The sequence below is a fragment of the Strix uralensis genome, chromosome 4 (genome assembly GCF_047716275.1).
Source record: "Strix uralensis isolate ZFMK-TIS-50842 chromosome 4, bStrUra1, whole genome shotgun sequence".
Classification (NCBI taxonomy): domain Eukaryota; kingdom Metazoa; phylum Chordata; class Aves; order Strigiformes; family Strigidae; genus Strix; species Strix uralensis.
In genome coordinates, this window is record NC_133975.1 from 7,842,180 (window position 1) to 7,859,407 (window position 17,228).

Genomic DNA, 17,228 nt, shown 5'->3' on the forward strand with positions numbered 1-17,228 from the left:
CATTGCTTCTTTCTTTTCATATTTCCTCCCTTGTCAATAACACTAAATTTTCTTAAAAATCTTGGACTGGACTCCAGGTACATGGTTATGTCTCATGACCACTTGAAAACATTAACCTGGATTCACCTCTTACCAAAAGAAACATGAGTCTTCCTGCTGGTTTTAATGTAAGATAGCTGAAGATCTCAAAGGAAAACACAGGAAATAATAAGGAGAATCAAAGATTTTAGATCATAATGAATCTCTGTTTGATATTACTGTGGAAAATGGCCACCTGATAACTGGATCTTACACTGGGCTGAAACTTTCTAATAAATTCTTTTTTTATATATATTTCATGTTCTACTATGAGACCGGTCCTGTGTGTCAATGTGTGTGTGCATGCATGTGCATGTGTGTGTGTTTCCCAGTCATTTTTCTTACAGCTGTTTTTTGATGGTTGGTCTTTTTGTCCCCATTGAAACATTGTTCCCTCTTTTTCATTTTTGTCTCTCTGTATTTAATTTGTCTTCTGGGTTGGGGGCCACTGCTGGCTGAGGATCTATCCTTCTTGTAACTGAGACACAGCTATTTCTGTTCCTTAGCTCCCGCTGTGCCAGAGGATTTACTTGTGTGTGGCTATTTGTTTCTGGGCATTGGATTAGACTACTAAAGGAGCAGTTTGGGAGGTAAGGAATGCTGGGAACAGCTTTGTGTCAACTCTGCTGAGCTCCAGAGCCTGGTTTTCAAAGTATTCCTTTTACCTAACTCTCAGATTTTCCAAAGCTAGCTGTTGATGACATGGGACACCGCTATTTTAGGAGATGTCCTTGCTTTGCCCAGTTCACAGTAATCTTTCAGGCACTTCCTCTTGTGTATCTGCCTTGACTCTACACCGAGCAAAGGGTGAAGGTGTCCTCTGCAAAATTTCACTCAAAGCTCAAATGGTGCTACACAATCAACAGAATTATGACTATTTACACCAAGTGAGGATCTGGCCCATGTTGCTTCCAAGTATATGACAAAGAACTATGTTCATTGACAGTACAATATGTTCATATGGAAATGGGTAGGCTTTCATGAAAAAGAATAAAAATTAAGGCTACAAATTAAGACTATTTGATTCAAAAAGCAGTTGGAATAATTTCAAAAGCAGCTACACAGGACTTTAAAATTATTTCACCATCCATACTGCCTGGAGGAAATAAGAAGGTGTGAATTCAATGACCATAAGGGACCACAAGGTGGGCCCAACAAGAATAAAGCTTGTGAGGCTTGTAATGAAAAATAAGATGTACAAATTAATCAGCAATTGTCACTCTGGCACAAAAATCAAACATCAGATACCCACAGCACCTGGGGGGCAGTCCCACTGAAAAAAAAAAAATAAAAAAAAAATAACACCTTAATGAAATAAAGACCATGAGACAGACTGTATTCAGTAGAGAATTTCAATTCTTTGGCATTCTTGGTAAAGGAAACTAGTGTTGCTCCAAGTGTTTAATAAAGCCAGCTAGTATGATCAAGTGTAAAATCTAATACCTTCTTTATACAGTTTTAAATCTTCTCTAGTTGGAAAATGAACAGAATGATCTAGCAACATTTTTCCTTCCTAGGGACAATGATCCCACAGCACTAATGTTATGTCAATGCACTTCACAGTATATACATTTTGTTTCGCAAAGAAATGAACATTTAGCTATTTTTCTGATGGTACTATCAACAACACTGTAAATGTATCAAGTGAGCTGGAGTGAAGAATGACTGTAAGATAAGGCATGCATAGCGGAAACTAAATTAAACAAAGCAGAAAAGATTACATATGGTTCTAAGTAATGTTATTCTTCTTCTTAATCCTCAAATAGAGTCACTAAATTACACTTCCAGATTTAGTTATGATATTTACAAATGACTTAACTGTACATTTAAAGAGGGGAAACTGGTTACAAATGGGGGCAAGCTCATAATTTAAGGTCACAGTGGTGCCAGCACAGAGCAAATGCTTATTACTGGGGTATTTTTGGTCATGGGGAATTCTCTTTCCCTAAGAACAAATCCCAGAAAAGCATATTTTTATTACATCTTCCAAATCTGGCATTCAGGCTTTATGTAAATATACAAGACAGAGGACCTTTCTTTTTAAAATGCTAGGAAATAGAGGCACAGCTGAGATTTGTTGGAGAATATTTCCTTTTAAATCATTTGTATGAGCAACGAAAAACCTAAACTATATGTACAAAAATTCAAAGAAGAATGAACAGGAAAGTATTGTATGAAAAACATAGCATCTTGCTGGAGCATAAAATCACTTCTCTCTTCCTCCCCTAAATATAGCACCTCTAAGTATAAAAACAAAAAAGTTCAAAATAAGGTTACCAGTTTTGTTTCTTTATAACTGAAAACAGAAGGTGCATTTTTTTAAGATTGTATCATTCTGGAGTTCAGTTGCCCAATTGCTCTCAGAAACGCTCTCTCATCTTTTGATATCCATTGTCCTTACAAATTTTTCTCTAGAGCACCTTTCATCTAACATCTGTCTCCTTTTTCTTGGTAGAGAACCAGAGTGTAGACCTAGACTTTGGAAGAAGTGTAAAGAAATAGAGTCCCAAAAAACTCAGATGTAGTACTGTGATTTACAGAAAATTAAACAGAGTTAATTTTGGCAGGAGCTAAATAAAGGCTATGTCATACAGTGAACTGAGCTGGGCAACACTCATAACGACTTTGGAGAGCAACTCAAGTCCAGAGAGCTCAGGTTTGTTTAATACAAGTTTTATTTTAGCAAGAATTTGGTGGGTAAAGGAAGAAAAACAGCAGCAGCAACTGTTGCTGACAGTGTAGGACTCTGCCAGTATGATGATTTGAAGTTACCCAGTTTTGGGTGATCTCTCTCCACGATGTACACTTTGCCAAAGAGGTACTAGCTATCAACCACCACAGGAAATTACAATCTTATATTTATATACTTAGAAAGATATACGATCACATTGTGGTACCTGAAATCAGCCCCAAACAGATCCTTGCAGTTCAGTGGGAGATTGCCTAGATGTCAGCAAGGGCAGAACTCCTGAAAGCTTTATTCTTATAAATTATTTTACTTGCATTCATTATTTCCACAGGAAAAAAATGTGCCATATGCTTCTGAGATTCATTTGTAACGATTCTTATCATCAGACAGCTTAAAGATGAGTAAATTTCATCCCAGTGAAGCAATAGTGAAATACATGATGATAAAGTTGGAAACAAGTCCCACAGAGAACACAGAAACCAGTCTCCTCCCTCAACTGTCATTTAGAATTTCCCCCGGCACCCAGCTGTGCAAGCTGAGAGCAAAATTCAGCAAAAGTTCACTTCCTGAGCATTGCTGTTCAGGACCATCCTCCAAAACTAACTTGGTAAGCTGAGCCTTCCTCGTCTGTCTTGGAAACTCCACTCGGAACCATCTCCCTCCTCCTTTTCCAAGATGAAAAAAATCTCTTCTCACTCTTTTTTATCTTTTTATTCAGAATTCCCCCCCTTTTTTTAATCTGCTAATATTTCTGTCGAGTATGTTTGTGACAATCCCCCAGTCTCCCCTCCTGTATTCGGTGGGACGAGTCCAAACACAAAACCCAGCCATGCCAAACGCAACCCTCCTCTATGTACAGCTTTTGGAGGTCACAATCTTATGTTCCTAGACTTAATCCTTCTAAAATACATAGAAACTTCTGATCAGTACAACATTTTTTAAAATGCCATAATAATTTAAAAATCATATAACATGAGGATTCATCATTGTCTTTCGCTTGCTGGGTCTCCAGTAGACACCACACATGGCAGATTAATCACAGAGATCTGGCATTTGGGGAGCTTTGTCTAAAAGCTTTTCACACCTCTCCCTCCAGGCTGGGTTAGTGCTCACACCTTGGGCTGCTCACACATTGCCCAGATCTAGAAGTTGGCATTTCTTGCCTCCCACCACTATTTTTGCTGCCAGAGCAAGGTATGTGGTGCCCCAGCTGCCAGTCTGTGGGTCTCTGAGAGCAGCAGATTTTTCTTTTCAGGCCAACAGATAAATTTTTCTAGCTGCTATGCAAGCACACTGCTTTAATGCCCCAAATCTAATAACAGTTAATTACAACCTAATGAAATCATAAATGCAGGGAGGATAAGCTTCCTTTGGTGTTTAGGATTGACCTTAAGATCACCTCCAAGTCCAGGTCTGCTGACTAGTTACTGAACAACCCCACAGTACAACCCCACAGCACAATGCCTAGATGCCCTCTCCAGACACAACAGCAACTGAGCTGAACATCCTGGCATGCAGAGGAGCCATCTCCACCCTCCTCCAGCCACCCCTTTCTGCATTGCATCTGAGTCTGGAGCATCGCCTGCCCCACCATGATCACAAAATCCCCTGTTCTTCACTTTGAACTCTTCCTTTCCCTTCTCTACCACCCACAAAAAGAGGAGAGACCCTATATATGTAGCAATCACTAGAAGAGTTCTGGAAAGGACATGCTTTACAGCTATGTTCAAGAGTCAATAGTCTATTCCACAGTTTACACAACACAGTAGAGGGGGAAGCGTAGCTTACATTTCAGACTGGTCAGGGATACAGAACTAGTACTTAAAATCTCAAATTCTTCTTTATGAAAAATGAGCAAGATAAAAAGTTATAATAGAAGGTTCTCCCAAACTACTATTTTAAAAAGAAGATGAAGAGGCCTGGGCTTCTTAGCTAACAGCATTTTCATATGTATTGAAAAAGTGAGTCACTGAACAAACTATGCCAACCAAACGCTGAGGTGTTTCTGGAATTGCATCATTTCTATGAAGAAGCTTGCAGCCTCAAAGCTGGCCAGTGAAAACCGAAAAGGCCAGTCTCCAGGTCTGGTTGCACACTTCATTTTTTGGTGGCTTTGTTCAGGAGGAAATTTCTCTATGCATGACCTTCTGGCTCCCAAACAGAAGCGATTCGCTTAGCTCATTGCATTACAGAGAGAAGTGAGTCAAAACTCTTGAGGTCTTTCCCAAAGGCATTGCATGACCTCGGGCAATTCCCTTCAAGACTATTTGAAGACCTGATTTAAAACAGCAATGTCTACATTTAGAAAAATAAATAAGATGCTTTTATGCTAGCAGCTGGCGGGCATCCTCACCTTCCAACAAAAATCTGAAGACCTTTTTAATGAAGTGTGCTGGAGCCACAAGACCGATTCTGCTTCCAAAAAAAAAAAAAAATAGCAAGTACACCTCGTTAGATGCCAATGTAACCTTTCAAGTGCCCAAATTCAGAATCATGAGGTTTCTTTTCTTGGTATTTCTATTTTACTCTGTAAAATTGTGAGAATACATTTACCCATCAGACACAACATTTTGAGGTTAACTTGACTGTTTGGAAACTTCTAAAACTTTCAGCTGAAGAGCCCCACCAAAGCTTACAGCTCTGTTATAATTACAGCTATTAAAACACATATTTTGCTTATGAATTTCAGTATATAGTGCTTCTACAAACAGCATTCACAAGCCATAAGCAGTCACAGTCAGTCATGCAGGAAGGAGAAATGGAAATTTTGGAAACAGGCTTTTAGGGTGGGGGAAGGTTCAGGAAGGGGAATTCATATCAGTGAAAAACACACACTGTGCAGGACCTATACATGGAAAATTACCACACAGAGATCTTAATAATTTCAATAAATTATACAAACCTCAACACAGCAATCACATAGGGAGAAACAGCTGACCATACCTCATATGGTCCTCATACCATTTTCAAGTCTGTACTTTCTCTTGATTAATCTAATTAGGAAGCCCAACAGTGCGTAGGCAATGGTTCAGCTGCATAGTTCCTTAGCTATTAGTTCCTGAACTGCTTTGTTTCTTATGCAGAGAAGTTACAATGTCCTAAAGATTATGAGTCATATTTCTATGCCCACATTTCTGCAGGACTTTTAAGGATGCTCATAGATAAGCCAATACGAACAGAAAAGAATTTACAGACTGACGGAAGAAAAATAAGAAATGCATGTGTCAGTCTTGAGGAAACTCAAGCAGTCAAGACCATGTCATGGACAGTTGCAATCCAAAATAATGTACTTACTGCATTTCAAACTCTTAATTTCTGTTAATTCACACTAGAACATTATTCTCTTCTTACATTTTGTTATGTGTCTTATTGTATTTGGGAGGTTATTTGTCTCAGTTTATTAGTAATACCAGAAATTTGTGGTAGTGGTTTACTGAGCTGTTTCTGCCCACAAAATGGTCAGGTCTCCATCTTTTAATAGATCCATGTTTTTATTTTTTGTCTCAACAAACCTCTTGCAAACTCCATCTATACACAGTTACAAAGGAACATGAAATCTAGTGAGAGGAGGTCCATTTGTTTCTCTTGCAGTCTCACAGTCATCTACTTCAATATGAAGTTATAGATATGTCTATATTACCTCTATCATTTGTAGTACATGCTAAACCAACCCTATTTAGTTTCCCTGTACGTCTATGTGTTTAATCCTAGTATTCTGAACTTCACCGTCAACAAAATAGTTCTTTTCCAATGTAAAATTAATAATTTTCATGTGTCCAAAACTAATTAATATTTCCACATACAATTTTTAGAACTTGGTTCCTTCTCCTTGATGTAACCTTGAGTCTGAATTTCCATAGTTTATATTATTCAGTTTGGATATAACACCCCATAATTTCTTTCCTGTTTAGTACTTGATATATGTTCTCAAAATTAATCCCATTTTAGAAAAGCTTTTTGTCTTAGAATGTCTGCAAATAAATCACTGTATTCTTAGATAATGGAAATTGTCGGTGATTAACTTCAATTTGATAGGGTATGAGTGAAATTTCTCTGACTAGTTATCAACAGTATCTTGATTTTAGGTTTGGCTTTATCATTATATGGATCTCCTACATTTACAGCTGCCTGTACTTTCCTTCAGCAGTTCTCCATATTTCATTTTGCAGATTGTTTTCTGCAGGCTTGTGAATATATGGGTATTTGGCAGTGATTTTATAACCTATAATCAGAACTGAAAATTATAGTGATCCCATTTGTGTTATTATAGCTTAAGAATGTGTCAGACTTTCCATTTTAAACTTTTTACTGTAAAGAATCTACAACTGGTCTTTCTTCACTGCCAAATATTTCTGCAAAATTTTCAATAAGAATAATCTTATTTATTAATTTGAAATTTTTCTCAGGACTTCTGGCAGTGAATGTAGAGGAGATAGTTTCTCCTGAAATTCAAAGAAAAAAAAAAATCTCTAATTTCCCGCCTCTTTATTCAGTGACCATATTTTAGCCAAAAAAAGTTAGATGGGTCTCCTTTAAAGGACCTGTAGTATTAATGCAGTAGTGGATAGAGGGATTACTTGAGAATGACTGGAATTATTTCACTGGAAACATAATATGTTCCTTCAAGACAGTGCCAAGATTTTTCCGCCAGAATAAGAAGAGAATGGATAAGAGAATCAGCTCTCTACTCTGATCACACAGCCTTATTTATTTTTAAATATCTTACCATCCAAAATAAACCAGATCTTCTCACATCCCACAGCATCCTCTAGATGAGGGGATTGTAGATGTGAAAATCAGAAAGTGTTCTGCTAGAGTTGGCAATAGAAGAAACCTGAAGAGAAACCAGGGTGAGACTGGCCATGAGACACACTCATACCAGCTGCTTCCTTGACACTTCCCACTGACCTGACTTAAAACTAGGATCCTCGCTCTGTGGCCCATTACAACATTTCCAAATGCTGTATGCAACATGTCCTACCTTCTCTTCTCTTTTTGCCTTCAGCAGGAGAAAAAAACTGTATAAACTAGTCATACTTGGCCCTCCAGCTTCTTAAACCTATTGCTGAAATGACAGACAGTGCACACAGATCCATCCTAGGAAATAGTAGACTGGGTAACTGCTAGTATCTCTCACCTCAGTGCTCGAATTTTAGCTATTTTCAACTTCCAGACCTTTGTTCTGCCTGAGGTAGCATAATCTAGTTTCCTTTAAGTTTCAGCTGCCTATTCTACCACCAGCTCCTGTGGGACCTTGGGCAAATAGTATAACCCAGATGTCCAGGGAAACTGGGAGATTATAGCACCCTCAGAGAGCTGTGAGACAGGTCAGCTTGCTCTGGTTTGGTGAGCTCACCCCTGAACACTTTGGCCCTGACTAAATCTAGGCTTTGAGGGTATCAGAGGTGGTTCTCAAACACAGGGAGGCAACCAGCTGCCAGAAAGCTTTGCCATGTCTTCATTATCTCCATTTACAAATGGAGATTGCGACAGTTTGATTGCAAGACCTCAATGCTCTGGAATTTTGTTGTGCTGTAGGAAGGAAGTACTGTAGAAAAAGTACTGTAGGAAGAAAAAGAGACTTCCTGCTTCCTTCTGGTGATGCAGACCTCTTGGGTCTGTAAATAAAGCAGAAATCTTGTGAGAATAGTCCTGGTTCTGAGGCTCTCTGTGCTTTCGTTTCCAATAATGTATGGAAATCCTACAAAATGGGATTTTGTCTCCTGATATTTGGACACATCCAGTCCTGGTCCTGCTTAGTGAAAAAGATTTCTTGCTGAGCTGGGTTTTTTTGCCAGTTAGTTTGCATAAAATGCTGAGGATTAGAAGAACTCAGCTCTTGACATACTTAGCTCATATATTTTACTTAAGTTTTAAAAAGGAAATAATTATTATGAAGATTATGAGATATCACATGCCAGTTTTTCCACTAAGAAATATGTCCTGTTGTCAGTATTTCCATTCACTCTCATTGACTATAACCAGAGGCAATGAGCATAAACACTGAAAGCATAATCTCACCTTCAGTGGATTTTCTCCAAACCTCAATACGGCATGTCTGACATGAACGCATATGGAACATCTATTGCCTTTGAACTAAAACCTACGGTGAGAGGTTCTTTAGAAATGCAGACAGCAAAGCTGCCAGCAATGTGAATGAGAGTTGGAAGTAAAGAATGAGAAAACTTTATAACCTCTCTCCTCTGTGTTCCCGGGTGATTCCCTGGCTGTCATGTTAGATCCTCAATCTCAGAGGTGGGTGGCAGCGATTAGAAGCAACCTTAAGCATTTGTATAAAGAACTGGACAAAGCAAAAATACCTGTCCTAAAGGGCACTGTCCTGCAAATCTTGTTTCACACCTGCAGTCCCTCTGATGTCATTGGGTGAGCTCACATTGCCTGAAACTTATCCATACAGCCAAGGGCCAGCTCTGGATCTTCTCCAAGAAGTAAGCCATGCTTTACACAGGGAAGAGGACTCATTGGTGGGTTGGCACCACAACACACTTTGTTGAAAGCTGGCTGGTCAAGAGAGCCATGGAGGAGTTTGCCTGGGGTGGGGAAAAGGCTGTTTTTAAGAAGTTGTCTCTACCCTACAAAGTCAGCACTGACTCACTGTTTTCCCAGTGTATTGCATCCATTGAGCAAACTAAAAGCCCTGAACCCAGTGTACAGACCCACAGATGGCATCGCTTTCCATCCCTGGGCAAAGGGAGCTTGCTCCTGAATAAAACGTTGTAGTCACAGGATTCATTTTTTGCCTGCAAACTTTACATTGGAAACCCTCGTGAATGTGACCCAAGCTAAACAGAGAGAGTTCATAAGCTTTTGGGGGTAGCATATTCCATATTTTCCCTGCAGTTTATTGGCAAATTAATTCTAATGCATTCAAATTACATCATGAAGTGTAATGTAGAAATATTTCATGAAGGTTACCTTAATAGAGTGTGAAAACCTGATGAACGGTAATTCAGAGGGAACTGCTTGGCCCATCTCCTATTTACTTGGAAACATTACTGCCTTAAAAAAACCCTAAATATATTACTTGTTTTTATGGCTGAAAACCCTTTAATTTGAAGATTTTTATGACTCTCTTACAATACACATCGATTTAAAAATGTTTTAAACTAAAACGGATCATTTACTGCCAACTGTGCTTCAGGCATATCATTGATTAGTCCAAGTGTGATAAAACAACCTTGTTTTTATTCATACTTTAAGAGAATAATAAAACCTGCATACTTGGAAATACTGAAGCAATATCTTGGCCCAGAGCTATTTAAGTATGAATTATTCACGTCTAGTTTATTTTTTTTCTTTTAAATTCATGAATCCCCAGAATGGTTTTGTAAAGTGTATCAGTGAAACCATGTTTCTAATTATTAAAGGAGGCTGGATCAGAATGCATCATATATGTAAAGGGGTCATTTTTTATTTGTCTTCTTTTGCAAGCCACTGTGAATCTCCTTGGAAATTAGTTATTCAATATTCACACTATATTTTAACTTGTGGCCCACTGAGAGAGAATACAGAGTTACGTTGTTCAAATAACTTTTGCAAACAAACTTATTCTTACAACTTGTAACACTGGAATGGCCTAAATATACCATTTAGGGATTTCACAGACAACTGATTGGGAGCCCATTGCCCAGAACTGATCTGGAGTAATCAGAGGAAATTACAGAAATAGAAAGAATGTTTCTGCATCTGCAGCAGAAAAGGCTCATGTAACAGCGATAGGGTGTCTATCTGGATATTACTCTGCTGTGAGTGGGACTTTTTCCTTAACTGCTGCAAAATATCATAGACAGAAATATCTTTTGTAAGTGAAAAAAACAAAACATTAATCCTATTTTTGCAATCCTTCCATCCTGAGTAACCTAACAATGTTTTCTGCGTACACCATGGTCTGAACCAAGACAGCAGAAGGAATGAGACTGACACAATTATTTTTCTTGTTCCATCACTGAATTTCAGTAGGACCTCAGTAAATCACTTCACCTCAGTGCACCTCCAGTCCCTACACACACAACACACATGCAAGTCTTTATTTGGAGCATAAACTCTCCAGTCTAGAAAACAATTTTCTATGTACTTGTATAGTACTCTGTGCAACCCTGTACTTCATAAATACTGAATTAACACAGATTTTTTTTTCTTATACAATCACAGAGAACTATATGGGTTGGAAGGCACCCTGGACATCATCTAGCCCGAAAAACAGCTCAGGGCAGGTCCAGCTAGATCAGCCTACACAGGGACCTGTTGAGTTTTGCATATCTCCGGAGACAGAGTTTCCAAAACCTCTCTAGGTCCGTGCTCCTGAGTGATCAACCTCAAGGTGAAAATCTTTCTCCTTTTATCTAATCAGAATTTCCTCTATTGCAACTTGTGTCCATTGCCGCAGGACTCCAAGAAGAGTCTTAGTTTGTCTTCTTGATACTCTCGATTAGGTTACTGGGCACAGCAGTAAGATCTCCCTTTGCTTTCTCTGTTTCTACTTGTAGTTCATGTTCCCCAGTCCCTTGACCGTCCTGGGGACTCCCCACTCACTCGGGTATGTCCATGCCTTTCTCATACTGGGGATCTCAAAACTACACAGAACTCCAGATCCTACTTCACATGTAAGATGGTGTTCTCAAAATATGATGTTTTCCTGTAGGTTTTCCTCTCCTGTAAAGATATCTGTAAGCAGTAGCTCAGAACTGAGTACAACTACCATAGCTGTACACCAGCAAGGATGCTGTATATCTGTGGTTACCATATCCATAGATAAAATCCTAAGAATACACCAAGTCTTCAGCAGTAAGACAGAAGAAACAGAATGATTAAGAGTTACTGGGAGAAGGAAAAAGCAGCAGGTAGCAAGCAATGACTTTAGATGCTGATTGTCTCTGCCAACTTGAAAGGAACATCTCCAGACAGCCATAGCAGATAAAATGGTCCTGTTAGGATGGAAACCCAAAATTAAGGAGTTGAGAGATACTAAAAAAATGAAAATTTTTCTATGCCACTAACCACAAAGTGCCACCATATACCGTCCAGTCATACAAATTATAACATTTCAGACAAAAATATATCATGGAATGGCATTAGCAGACTGTGTGGAGCCTTAATTGGATCTATGCTGAGATTTGCAACACTCACAGTTCTTTCTAGGATTTACAGATTTATCTAAATGTTTGTTACTGAACACACCTGGATTTTTTTAAGTCTGAAAAATACCAAGAAACTCAGCACAGAGCTTGCAACCATAAGATCTGCAAAGAAGCCAATCCCTTAACTTGGCTTCAGCACCACATGTGATTGTACTCTCCAGATGTATCTGCCATGCTGGGTTTAGCACAAAATTAATCTGGAGTAATTGTGACATTTTTTACTTTTACTCCATAGCCAGGTGGATTAGAGGACTTGTCTGAGATGGAGAAAACCCACATTTAAGTAAGTTAAGCTATTTTCACTACATGGCTCTCTTTCTAGACTAAGGAGATTCTTCTGTACATGGCTACAAGCAAATGTCTGGAAGTCTATGAAATTTTCTGTATGAAAGATAGGTGTTACAGAAGTATCAGTCAACAACTAAATGGGTCTTCAAGGTGCTGAGAGTAGAAGCTTTAATGTGGTTTATGTTCTCTTGTCAACCTAGTGCCAGATGATAAACTTTAAACAGGCATTACCACCCTCAATACAGAACTGCATGTTTTGAAAAATTCCCAGCTCCTGGTTCAATTCATTGAAATCTATTAATGTCAAATTCTACATAGGTATAATCCCATCACCATGATGGGAATTCTCTTCACAGCTTGAGGTAAACCAAGCCATGTGTTTGAATATTTGCACCAAGGGAATCAAACAACTTATCTCAGAGGTATTCTCACCTCATTGACATTTTCCTAGTTTTATTTGGCTCATGGAACATTAAAATCCTGGAATCGGAAAGTAAAAAGTATTTTAAGCTGCTGGACATGATGAAAAGCAATGCCTTTGAGTAGCAGTCTGGCGAATCTGTTGGGGAGTTATTAGACATTAATAGCAGCTTCATATACTTAATAAAGTTTGCATAGTTAATTTGCACTTTATAAAGTGTGGCATTGTTCTGGAGTGTGGCCCTGATGTGAACTTTATGAAGCGTGCAGGAGGCAATACAGACTTTATGAAGTCCACATTGAGGATAAGTATCAAATTAAGTAGGAAAAGCACACCAAGCCCTGATATGTGACTCGGAAACTCATGCCCATCTTCTTCTTGAAAGCTCGCGTTTCACTGATGACATAGGATTGCACTCAAAACACAAGTCTTGAGCATATTTTACTAGTTTCTGAAATTATTTTAATATTCAAGTGTTCAGAATCTTAAATAAATCTTAGTTGTATTAGAAAAAAATCAAATAAACTAGAAAACAGGTATAAAATACACTAGCAGAAAAAAATTCATCAGCATATTCATATGTGGTCACTCATATGGATCTTTCCATAATAAACTGTACAATATGGGGAAAAAGCATGACTGGCAAAACTGTTATTCTGTGGGTTGCTCCTGCAGACCTCCTTCTTCTGACAAAAATTATAAATTGCTCTTGAAAACTGGACACTCCTTATGGGACAACTGATAATCTGCAGAAGGAAGGTTTATAAAGCACAGCAGAGGAAACCTCTCTCAGGTGTGAGCCCTGATCAGTGCAATAAAAAGCCATGGATCTTCTAGGTCTTCTTCTCATTACTACATTTCTTTCTTCATAATAGCACAACTTCAATAGGACAGCAGAAGAGGAAAAGTGAAAAGGAGGAGGTGTGAAGATCCCACCTCTCAGATCAGCCAAGAGGCTCTCAGTTAGTTGGTCTCAGAGGAGGTAAGAGGTAGGTCTTTGAACACCAGGTGATGAAGAAGGAATTGAACTGGGGTGTCTCACTTCACAGACAAGTGTCTTCTGACCTCAAGCTATTTCATAGTATCAGAAAAAATAAATTTCAGCTTCTGAATGAGTACATTTTAAAGCTAAGACTTCTGCTCTGATCGCTGGATGCAAATTTATCTTCAGAAGTACCAAGGCTGTTCTGAGACAGGCATCTTGTAAAAAGCATATGCACAGGGCAGGTATTAACCACAAAAGAACTGAAATATTGAAAACTCTTGGGCAGCATGCTTATCTTCAGGTCCTGGAGAATGGATGAAGGAACCTCACTGAAGCCCAAAGCAAGGCACCTGGGAGGTGGGATTCAAGTTGCAACCTCTCAGAGTTTGTTCTCGGCTCTTGGCTTACCTTGTTGGTTGTGGCTGAGGTCACCCTGGGGCACCCAAATCCCCAAGAATTCCCACTGTAAAGGGAACTGAAGCATCTGAACATGACTTCTGCTGACCATGTGTGAGGAGACTGGGTACCTAAGAGTGCACTCTTGTGTTTAAATGCTAGACAAGTACATATCTTCCTGATGTCTTCACCCCGTTCAGTCAGCAGGGCCTGACCATCATGTCTTTACCTTCAGTGAGGGCACACGCTGGTCCCGAATGGCTGTGCTCTAAGTTTCAAATTGGGCAAAATTCCCTTTATCCAAAAGGAAACCCTGCTTAATGAAGGGCTACACAGGTTGGTTCGTATAAAAGTTACATTAATAAGACTGGTTATTGGCTTTACCTTTTCACACCTTTATGATCCACTGTGCAAATCAAAATTTAAGTTTGTGACTTTCCTTCAAAACATTGCAAATGCTTTTATATCTCATTGTAAATATAGTCTATATTGAGTTTGGCTTCATTGTAGATAGAGAATGAAACTTTTTTTTTTTTCTATTTCTCAATGCATGGGTTGCTTGTGAAATATAGAAAGCAGATGGTTTATTAAAAAACAGACACAAAAAATTAACAGCTCTAAACACTGTATGGATTTTTTTCCCTACTTATCAAGCTATCGATTAGATTATCTTAACTCACTTTTGAGGACAAGTGACCATTCAGATCCATATTTTGATTAACTATTCCACAAAACCTCTTAGTTTACAAATCAGTCATTTCAGAATTATAGGTTTAGTTGTCTCACATGCAGCAGTTTAGATGGTTTGGGTTATTACATTGTGGACACTGGAAAGGATCTTCTCATTTTTAATTCAAAAATTATTAAAGTATGGCATTACAATGCAGACAACACAATCTTTCCAGCTACCAAATCTATGAGCTAAGATGATTGATTTTATCTAGTTTAAATCAGTATGAAATTGATTAAATGACCTGGCAAATTCTGTACTTCAGCTTGAGAGAGAAAAACCCAGTGCAATGTTTCAACAGCTGCTTCATTGCTTGTCCATTACTTAACAACTGAAATACAGCAGTTTGTGTATGACGCGGCAATGTACATATATTGTTTTAGAGCATCATTATGAGTCTGGTAAATAGGTTTAGACTAAGGATATGAAAACAAACTCTCTGTAATTTTCTGTAGCAGTGTTTAAAAGGCTTATGATTGGCAGCATAACTGATTGTATTGACCAAAAGAGCTGTGGACATCTGGCTCTCTAGCCCTACAGATGAAAGACCATATGTTATAAAAATATACAGTGTGAGAGGGGAAAAAATAGTAGGCTGAATACATGACCAGGGGTCAAAGCTAACAGAAATCCAAACCTGTCACCAATGGTGCTCCAACAAGGGGTGAATGATGTAGGGCTGTTGGGCAATGCAGAAATGTTGACTTGTTGACCAACACATAGTCAAGCTGACAGCTGAATATCTCTGAAAACCTCAGCGATCTCTCTGCTTCAACTTCCCTGATGATAAGAATAGTTTACATTACAAATGCCTAAAGCTTACCAAAAGTGTGTTATGTCCGTACCTTCAGCTGTTTCACTGAGCTTCAACTGAGTACAGTGTAACTGATTAAGATCAAATTAGGGCATATTACAATTTTCAACATCAGTCCCAGTTTTCCCATGCTTACAGTTCTGGAAACAATGCATCCATTCAAATTCTTCACAAGTGAGTTATGAAGGGACCAAAGCCCTCCGTTCACTCGTAATTTACTGTTTGATGCCCTTTTTTCAAATGCTAATGTCAAAGTTGCAGTCATAAGCTTAAAATCATTTGCTTGTGCTGTTCCCTGTTCAAGCTCACAAAAAGACATATGAATTTTATAGACCCAGCTTATAGTGTGGGCTGTTAAAACAGCAATACCTCCAGTGGTTTGGGAAAAAAAAAAAAAGTTATTTCTAAATGTAAAACAGGAAATAAAGATGTTGCTTTACATAACACCAACTCCTACACACTGGCATATCTTTCATTTTTGTCAGTGATTGATGAAAAAGCACGTATATTGAACATCGTGTATGAAAATTGTGCTCAAGAAATGAGGGGTACACATTAGAGATCTATACTCTTCTTGAAGACAGTATAATACATTTCAGAGACTAAATAAACAAAATTCACACCAAGTTGGCTGGCATTTTGAAAGGTGCTAACTCAGCATACTGCTGCAAGTTTCTGCTGAATTGAGCACTTTTTATTCTTTGAAACAAACATCTGTGATTCAGTGTGATAGATTTTAATATAGTTAGACAATACAACAAGATGTGTTCTAGAGAAAAACATCGGTATGAATGAATGGTTCTTGCAAGCTCCACAATACCCACTTTTAAATTATATTGAATAATAGATTTCTCTCCAGATTACTCCTATCAACTAAGAATAATCTTTTGTATTATTAAGTGAAGTCAGCAGAGCAGATAAAAGGGTATTTTTCCCCAAAACATGGTATCAATCATTTTAAATTGGAATTTTTACATATATACTAAACTACAGCATCTGTGTATGTCAGTGGTTTAAGGTGACTTAATGCACTGAATTAAAAGGTGCCACGGCACAATACGTAGTACAGCCAAGCACACTACAAATCACAGAATCATTCACTTACTATTGTTTGTTTTCACAGCCTCACTAGATGAAGTTTCTCAGAACAGTTCTAAACAAGACCAAGGGAAAAAACAATAAAAAGGTAAATTCATTCCAGGCCTAGGAAAAGGATGTTATTCCCCACCTCCCGAAACAATTAGCAAATATGACCCTCAGGCCTGAACCAGCTTCAGTCTGTTTTGGGCTCTTAAGATTTTCCTAATCAATTTAATTCCAACCACCAGCTAGGTGTGGCCTTTTACAGTTCTTCCCCCAGGTTTCATAAAGGATTTTACACAATATAGGCCCCAAATCAAACAACTGCTTTGATTTCAAGGAGCACAGGCTGTAAGCAGAGCATACAGTCATTGCCCCTTGCAATCCCAGACCTAGCATCCTCAAGGGAGTGTGAAAGTTCTCTAGATACTTGCAAAAGACCATTGCATAACATTTAATTTCATGTTCAGTAATCATTTCGTCACTTGGTTCAGATGATAAAGTGGATACAGATGTTCATTAGCAACAAAAACATAGGCAAACAAGGAAGCAATCCAAGAAGCTGCTAGCAACTGAAAAGTCCAACGCT

At 38.4% G+C, this 17,228-nt stretch overlaps 1 long non-coding RNA gene across 3 annotated transcripts in view; it reads right to left on the reverse strand.

The window, feature by feature from the left end:
• Nucleotides 1-17,228, reverse strand: part of LOC141942066 (uncharacterized) — a 29,567-nt gene that overhangs the window by 11,000 nt on the left and 1,339 nt on the right. For 2 of the 3 annotated variants that reach the window (XR_012628508.1, XR_012628510.1), the window contains exons 3-4: nt 16,665-16,712; nt 15,383-15,525 (exon numbers count right to left, since the gene is read on the reverse strand). This is a non-coding gene — a long non-coding RNA (uncharacterized LOC141942066). The remainder of the gene's footprint in view (nt 1-15,382; nt 15,526-16,664; nt 16,713-17,228) is intronic. The other variant, XR_012628509.1, reaches the window with a different exon arrangement.